The following is a 9,882-nucleotide window of genomic DNA, read 5'->3' as shown; positions in this document are numbered from 1 at the left end:
ATTACCATTCAAACCCGTTAACTTTGATTTTGATCGAAAATTCCAAATTTTCAAAAAGTCATATTTTATACTTTCGATGTCCTGAATCTGAAGACAAAAGTGACCGGTTTGACCAGTTTTGGTGCATAGTTGACGGTTTGACCGGTAACCCGACCGACCCCGACCTATTGATTGATCGGCGTTGACCAAAACTTTGACCGGCTTTGACCGGGCATTAAACGACCTTTGACTTTGACTGAATATACCTATCCTGACATTTTTCGACGTCCAAATCCGATACCGCTGTCCGTTTTTTCGAAATTCGAACCTGAAGACCTCGAAATTACCGGTGAAACCCGTTACTTTGATTTGACCAAAAATTCAAATTTCTTAAAAGTCATATTTTATACTTTGATGTTGAATCCGAATCCGAAGTCCGTTTCGCCAAATTCAACCCGGTAAGCTATCTTTCACTGATTTATCACCTGATTCGATCCTTATCGTAATTAAGCTCTGTTCTGATATAATTTATGTTGATATGTATCTGAGGAATTATTGGAAGTTGAATTGAGATCAAAGGCGTTCAAATGGAATTTTTATGGTCGATCAGTATTGCATGGAATCGAGGTAATACTTTACTACCTCTTATGCTTTAGGGAACATGTTTATATTGATAAATGCATGAACAAGATAATGTTGGTCACTTTGGTGGAGTTGAATATTTATACACTCATATGATGTGATAGAAATTCTGTAACTAATTACGGATCGAATGACTAATATAAAAATAAGGAATTGTTAGATTAAATTACAAGGTTGTGATTAGTGATAAAAATCAGCCCTGTATCTGCAACTTATAATTTATTTCATCAAAGGTTAAATGTTAAAGGTACTTGTATGAAATTATGAGAAAACTCTGGTAGGGTAAAATTACAAAAATACCCTTATGTTTTAAAAAAGACGAGATTTGAATATGGAAGTAGATAGAGGATTTTACAGACATATTGATCTGATAAAAATATTGATGTGCATAAGAATTCTTAGTTTTATTTGGAAATTATGGATAACAGATTTTAATCCTATGAGGGTTTGTGAAGGATACTAGAAGTTTGTTAAGAGAACCTTTCAAGATCAGAGAGTATTCAAGAAAGCAATTAATCATAGGATCTCTAAATTATATTATTTTTGTTAAGAGCTAATATCGAAATTATCTGGTTAAGAAATTACGGAAATGCCTTAAGAGGTAGAATAGTCTGAGTTGACTCTGAATGAGAAAATACTTAGAGGATTCGTACTTAACTCGATTAAGTACGGATTTGATTGTTAAAATCCTGACTTAGTGCAGGAAAATCCTGATGTTCGGTTTGTAAATCTTAGAAGGCACTTGACCCGGAAATATCCGAGTTATGAGTAAATACCTGAAGAACAATTTGTCGGGGTGTTCTGTTGTCAGAATTGTCGAAAGGACTGAAATAAATGATAAGATTGAATTTAATAGTATGATCAACGGAAGGAAATGATTAAAGTACACTGAATCTGTACAATGACCAAAATACCCCGTAATGAAAATGACCCAAGAATATTACCAAGCTCAGGAATGATGGATATCCTCGAGCTCTGAAATAATGGAATAAAACTGAACACCAAAATAACCTTATGGCCTAAACTAAGTAAATACCTTGGATTAATTAAGGAATCCAAATAAGCATAGGTATTGGATACCTTTAAAAGTTATGGAACATAACTTAAGTGAGCCGATCAACCTTAATATGTTCAGTACCTGAACGACATAGATATTACTTGAATGCTGTTCGTCTACTCAAGTTTAGCCCAATGATAATTTTGGAAGTATTCAGCTCAGCTCAACTCTAGATTGCATTCGGTACTAAGAATTGGATATTGTTCGACAAATCACCATGAAGAACCAAACTGAAATGAACGAAGTACAATATGTATCTGAAATTCAGAAACGTACGAATACTCTGGAAAATCCCGAAGTAACTGGAATAGACTTGAATGCTAAATTAACTAAGAAACCTCAAGCACTAAGGATTAAGTAAGTGACGTGAATGAGTCTGGAAACGTTAATGAACATACACAATGTATTGTTCTTCTGGATCATGAACTACAATCAAGCACGTCAGTATCTCATGATATATTGGAAGCGTAAAAATAAAATAAAGACATTGGAAGATCTATTCAGTGATGATTCCGAAAATGATCTATGGACAAGATTTGTGGTATTAAAGAGTAAATACCTTGGAAGAACAATGAAACTATCAATCGACGAGCATTAATTTTGGGAGCTATTCATTTAAGAGTTGTTTAATAATCGATCAATCGACATAGATTGTAAATGTCCTGAATCTTCATTTCTTCCTTACAGCTCAAGTCATATTCTGAATAATTGATGATTTTTCAGTTATTGAACTCTTCCAATAGTGATTTGAATTCCGATATTCTATCGGCATACTGAAGAAACTGTGTTTCTCTGCCTGATACAGTACCTCTAAATAATACCTGTAAACTCTGGTGTGTTCCTAATTATATAAATATTTTATCTGATTCCGAATTGAATTCTGTTCTGATACGTTACCTGAATTCAATTCTGATTCTGATCTGGATTCTGTTCTGATATCTGATATGAATTCTGTTTTGATTTCTGATATCTCCGTTTGCCGATAGAGAAATGTTTTATCTGGGGGTTTATTGTTGGAGGAAGATTATCTAGGCTTCTCGGCTTTGTGCTCAGGGCCTTACTGGTTGTGCGGGGTGTATGGTTCCGGGGAACCTACACAAACAGATTGTGAAAGGATGGGGGTGTATATATATATATGCTTTAAAAAATATGTATCTTTTTACTGGTTTTATGGGAACACACTAGATAACCTTCTGATCTCCTGAACTCAGTCATCCGAAATATTTCTCTGAACTGAAAGCTCATTGTCTGTTACCACCTGAAATATCAGTAGGATCTCTGCTCAGCATAAAATCTGTAAATGTTCAATAAGGAAATATATATTTATTTGTATCTGCATGTTCATCAGCATCATCTGGTAGTTCTGTATTACTGAGCTTTTCGAAGCTCACTCTATTACTCATTTTCAGGTTAAAAGAATTATATCAGTGCATCTATCGACATCAGTAAGGGAGTTCTTCCGGTGTTGCATAGTATGGTACATGTTATTAGGGGGCATGTAATTGTATTTTGATTTATATACGAGTCTGAAAATATGTTTTATTTTTAAATAGCGACAAATGATTTTATAAGTTTATATGTTCTGAAAAAAGTTTTAATTTTTCGCTATTTTTACAGTGGGTCGCTGGTGGCCAAATGTGACACCCCGGATCGGATCTGGTTACCCTTATCGGTCTATGGGGGTTACATTTATGGTATCAGAGCTATGGTTTGAGTCAAATTTTCAAGATAGACCGGCCGGTCGAATGTCAAAATATGTCTGATCATTACATGCCCCTAGACTACAATCGTACCTCTCTGATCGGAACTCCAGGGCTGAGTCCTTATCTGTAGCGAGTAAACTGAAGTTTCTCTCCGTTAGACTATACTTGTACAAAAAGGAACATCAGTAACATCTGTCTAAACGCTGTAAAGTACCTTACGAGCTATGTTAGAGTTATTTATCTGAAAAATTTTGACTCGACTCCGGAAATGAAATTGGGATATGCATGAGCCTATTCTCGTAACTAAGGCTGAATTGATTCCACAAGGATAAAGTTGTTTTGATTATTTACTTGTAATGAGAGAGATTTCTGATAAGAAGGTATACTCAACTGATTAAGGATTAGTGGAGGATTCGTATTTCTATAAGAGCTACATGAAAGATATATATATATATATATAAAGAACTGATGAAGTTTCATTTATGCAATTATGTGACATGAATGAATTTCGAGGATGGAATTCTTTTAAGGAAGGGAGAATTGTAACACCCCAATTTAGGCGCTAAATTTAAAAATTATAAAGTGTGAATTAATTGGTATTTTTGGACGAAATTGGGGATTAAATTGTAAAATCGTAAAGTTGGCAGACCGTTTTAAGAAGTACAGGAAGTTAGTGACTAAACTCTTGGTTTACCCATTTTTTATATAGGATGAATTATAAAACCCCCTGTGCGCAGGTTTTTGCAGAATATTTTTCAGTTTTCCTCTCCGATCAACGAAAAACCAATTCCGATACTCGCCGTCGACCTCCGATCGACGAGCCGAAAGCACCATCGTGAATCATCGCTGTTCGTCGTTAATTTCAGTCGGAGTATAGTCGATAATAACTCGATTTTAGTTGGTTTTTCATCGATTCACGATGATCGGGTCATCAGTTTACGACACCTCCTGCACCATCGTGTTCGTTGCATCGTTCCGAGTTCGCCGATGTCATCCTTGGTCTCCGTAGACGATGACGCGCGAGGGGTGAAGTGGTCAAAGTTTCCGATTCGTTGAAATCGAGCTCTCCCGTTCAAAAATTTGAACCAGCTTTGTAAGTATCTCGAAATCGTTAAAATAATTTTTAGGAATTTTTTGGGAATTTTCCGATATCAGGCACTGTTCACGCGCCGTCACTGCACTTGGGGAAACAAAAGTGACGTTTGACCGTTTGGTCATAGTTGACCGTTTGACCGGTCATAACCCGACCCGCCTGTTTACCTGACCCGACCCGTTGACCGTTGACCATGACCGTTGACGGCGTTGACCACCGTTGACTGGCTTTGACCGAGCATTAAACGACCTTTGACTTTGACCGAATATACCTATCCTGACATTATTCGACGTTCCAAATCTGATTCCGCTGTCTTTTTCGAAATTCGAACCCGAAAACCTCAAAATTACCGGTCAAACCCGTTGACTTTGATTTTGACTGAAAATTCCAAATTTTCGAAAAGTCATATTTATACTTTCGACGTCCTGAATCCGAATCCGAAGTTCGTTTCATCAAATTCGAACCCGGTAAGCTGTCTTTCACTGATTTATCACCTGATTCGATCCGTTTATCGCAATTAAGCTTCGTTTCTGATATAATTTATGTTGATATGTATCTGAGGAATTATTGGAAGTTGAATTGAAGATCAAAGGCATTCGAATGGAATTTTTATGGTCGATCAGTATTGCATGGAAATCGAGGTATACTTTACTACCTCTTTATGCTTTATGGAACATGTTTATATTGATAAATGCATGAACAAGATAATATTGGTCACTTTGGTGGAGTTGAATAATTTATACACTCGATATGATGTGATGGAAATTCTGTAACTAATTACGGATCGAATGACTAATATAAGAAATTGAGGAATTGTTAGATAAATTACAAGGTTGTGATTAGTGATAAAGAAATCACCCTGTATCTCAACTTATAATTTATTTCATCAAAGGTTAAATGTTAAAGGTACTGGATGAGAAATTATGAGAAAACTCCGTAGGGTAAAATTACGAAAATACCCTTATGTTATAAAAAGACAAGATTTGAATATGGAAGTTAGATAAGAGGATTTTACAGACATATTGATTGATAAAAATATTGATGTGCATAAGAAATGTTAGTTTTATTTGGAAATTATGGATAACCGATTTAATCCTATGAGAGTTTGTGAAGGATACTAGAAGTTTGTTAAGAGAACCGTTTCAAGATCACAGAGTATTCAAGAAAGCAATTAATCATAGGATCTCTAAATTATATTATTTTCGTTAAGAGCTAATATCGAAATTATCTGGTTAAGAAATTACGGAAATGCATTAAGAGGTAGAATAGTCTGAGTTGACTCTGAATGAAAATACTTAGAGGATTCATACTTAACTCGATTAAGTAGGATTTGATTGTTAAAATCCTGACTTAGTGCAGGAAAATTCCTGATGTTCCGTTTGTAAAATCTGAGAAGGCACTTGACCTGAAATATCCGAGTTATGAGTAATACCTGAAGAACAATTTGTCGGGGTGTTCTATTGTCAGAATTGTTCGAAAGGATAGAAATAAATGTTAAGATTGAATTTAATAGTAAGATCAGACGGAAGGAAATGATTAAAGTACACTGAATCTGTAATACCAAAATACCCTGTAATGGAAATGACCCAAGAATATTACCAAGCTCAGGAATCATTGGATATCCTCGAGCTTGAAATAAATGAATAAAACTAACACCAAAATTACCAAAATAACCTTATGGCCTAAACTAAGTAAATACCTTAGATTAATTAAGGAATCCAAATAAGCATAGTATTGGACTACCTTTAAAAGTTATGGAACATAACTTAAGTGAGCCGATCAACCTTAATAATATGTCAGTACCTGAACGACATAGATATTACTTGAATGTTCGTCTACTCAAGTTTAGCTCAATGATAACTTTGGAAGTATTCAGCTCAGCAACTCTAGATTGCATTGGTACTAAGAATTGGATATTTGTTCGACAAATCAACCACGAAGACCAAACTGAACTGAACGGAAGTACAATATGTATCTGAAATTCAGAAACGTACGGAATTACTCTGGAAAATCCCGAAGTAACTGGAATAGACTTGAATGCTAAATGAACTAAGCAACCTCAAGCACTAAGGATTAAGTAAGTGATGTGAATGAGTCTGGACATTAATGAACATACACAATGTACTGTTCTTCTGGATCATGAACTACAAATCAAGTACGTCAGTATTTCATGATATATTGGAAGCGTAAAATAAAATAAAGACATTGGAAGATCTATTCAGTGATGATTCCGAAAATGATCTATGGACAAGAGTTTGTGGTATTAAGAGTAAATACCCTGGAAGAACAATGAATTGATCAATCGACAAGCATTAATTTTGGGAGCTATTCATTTAAGAGTTGTTTGATAATCGATCAATCGACATAGATTGTAAATGTCCTGAATCTTCATTTCTTCCTTACAGCTCAAGTCATATTCTGAATAATTGATGATTTTGTCAGTTATTGAACTCTTCCAATAGTGATTCTGAATTCGATATTCTATCGGCATACTGAAGAACTTTGTTTCTCTCCTGATATAGTACCTCTAAATAATACTGTAAACTCTGGTGTGTTCCCTAATTATATAAATATTTTATATGATTTCCGAATTGAATTCTGTTATGATACGTTACCTGAATTCTGTTGATTCTGATCTGGATTCTGTTCTGATATCTGATATGAATTTTGTTTTGATTTCTGATATCTCCGTTTACCGACGGAGAAATGTTTTATCTGGGGGGTTTATTTTGAGGAAGATTATCTGCAGGCTTCTCGCTGTGTGCTTAGGGCCTTACTGGTTGTGTGGGGTGTATGGTTCCGGGGAACCTACAAACAGATTGTGAAAGGATGGGGGTGTATATATATATGCTTTAAAAAATATGTATCTTTTTACTGGTTTTGTGGGAACACACTAGATAACCTGTTCTGATCTCCTAAACTCAGTCATCCAAAATATTTCTCTGAACTGAAGCTCATTGTCCGTTACCACCTGAAATATCAGTAGGATCTCTGCTCAGCATAAAAATCTAAATGTTCGGAAACAATAAGGAAATATATTTATCTGTATCTGCACGTTCATCAGCATCATCTGGTAGTTCTGTATTACTGAGCTTTTCGAAGCTCACTCTATTACTCACATTTTCAGGTTAAAAGAATTGTACCAGTGCAACTATCGACATCAGTAAGGGCGTTCTTCCGGCATTGTTGCAGAGTATGGTACATGTGATTAGGGGGCATGTAATTGTATTTTGATTTATATACGAGTCTGAAAATCTGTTTTATTTTTAAATAGCGACAAATGATTTTATAAGTTTACATGTTCTGATAAAAAGTTTTAAATTTTGCTATTTTTACAGTGGGTCGCTCCAGTGGCCAAATGTGACACCCCGGATCGGATCTGGTTACCTTATCGGTCTGTGGGGGTTACATTAAAGATTTTCCAACAAATGATCAAATATAATGAAATTTCAAACATCGCATTCACCTCTAAATCTCTTTCGCTCACATGTACTCTCGTTTGGTTTTTGTTCTTCAATTTTCGCCATGTAAAATTGTAAACCCAAGCAGTGCTATCTTTCAGCTTTTTATTTACAAATAAAAAAGGAGGAATAATTGCTGGAACGCAACACCGATTGCGTTTATTTCTTAGCATCTCCCCTCAATTGCAAGAATGTATTTATTTTCTCTTTTGGGCTATCTGAAAGTAAGCTTTTCCTCTTTTGCACTTTCTCATTTACAGCTCACATTGTCTGTTTTTTTGTTGAAATTTTATGTTTCTGGAACTGCATGTCAAGGATCTGGATATTCACTGTTAGTTTTGAACCAAACCATCTAATTTTCTTTCTTCTTCTTAATCAAAACTTTTAGTACTCCTTATAAAAGATATTCAGTACATCAGACTAGAAGTGAAATATGGTCATAGGCTAATTTTTTTTATCTTCTTGTTTGGTTTTTTTTAAATCAGGGAATTGGTTGCAAGTATCGACATAGTGAAATCGTCACTCAATCCGAGAGATTGCTGGTACTAGTTTATTGGGAATTATATTGATCCGACCTGTGGTTTTCGGCGTCCTATGAGCTCGTATTCTTTTTAATAAGTTCATGTTGATTATGGGACTGATATATCGTGAACGAATTGGATTTTTTTTACATGTTTTGGAAATTTTACAGTTGAATATGTATTGAATTATAGCTTTAGAAGACAATCCTGCATGCAGCAACTCGAAAGACATCATGATAGGGTAGTATATTTAGAGCAACTACTTGATATGTTGCCTAGTCATTGCACATTTGCACCTTCATATCTGGCATATATATGTTTGTTGTTGTGTCTTCTATGTTTTACAATGTTTTTTATTGCTGACATGCATGAATTTACAAGAATTATGAGGTCCTATGTTTTTCGTTATGCTATCTGCTTTAGATTCTCGTCATGTTTGGCTATTGAGGAACATTAAACATGGAGCATTAGAAGCAATTATACGTTAAAGGGTAGCCATTAATGCATTTGCAACTGATAATGTTGTATTTGCATCTAATGTCTATCTTAAACAACCCATTTGACATTAACTTTGGAGTGACTATGACCGAATTTCTTTCCCTTTATTTATTGAGTCCTCATTTTGAATGAGTTATTAATTGATATTCTTGGTTTATTTTAGTTATTGCTTGGTTGTATATTGTAGCCCTATGAACTAAAACGCTTTACTATTTTCGCAGTTGTTGGATGTACATGCTCAAGTTTCATCCAAACCTATTGGATTGTCGTACCAAAGTGTGGCAGCTACGAACAAGACAAATTGGCCTTGTTATTTTACTTCAACGGTTTTTGCAATAAACGTGATAGATGCACTTTTCATGTTCAAAGTGCGGCAGCGCTGGATGTGCATGTAGTAAACCTCAAATTTATATTAAGTAAACACTATCAAATAGAAAATTCATGTTCAAAATTACAAAACACTTCAATTACATTCTAAACTCCAAACTCCAAAATATTTAATTATATTCTAAACCCTAAATTAAAGTATTTTAAAATTTGGGGTTTAAAATATTTGAATTATTTTGAAATTTGGGGTTTAGAATGAAATTGAGGGATGTTGCATGTTTTAAAAGTTGGGGACCTAAATGCAAGTGCCTAAAAAGTTCAGTGACCATATTGTAAATGTACTAATGGCAGTGTACGGTCGGGGACCATATTACAAATGGACTAAATGTTGGAGGACTGTATTGCAAATTTTAAAAGTTGGGGGACCTAAATGAAAGCTTTAGAAAAGTTCAGTGACCATTACTATACTTTACCCTTATTTTAATTCACACTCTATTTTAAAAACTGAAAAAATAATTTGAATGTTTAGATTATATTTAATTGAATAAAACTTATTAATTATGATAATCATTTAAATATGTCATTCTAATTATAAGTAATA

The sequence above is a fragment of the Hibiscus syriacus genome, unplaced genomic scaffold (genome assembly GCF_006381635.1).
Source record: "Hibiscus syriacus cultivar Baekdansim isolate YM2019G1 unplaced genomic scaffold, ASM638163v2 tig00110988_pilon, whole genome shotgun sequence".
In the NCBI taxonomy this organism is placed as follows: domain Eukaryota; kingdom Viridiplantae; phylum Streptophyta; class Magnoliopsida; order Malvales; family Malvaceae; genus Hibiscus; species Hibiscus syriacus.
The sequence above is the reverse complement of the archived record's forward strand: the minus strand, read 5'-3'. Positions refer to the sequence as shown.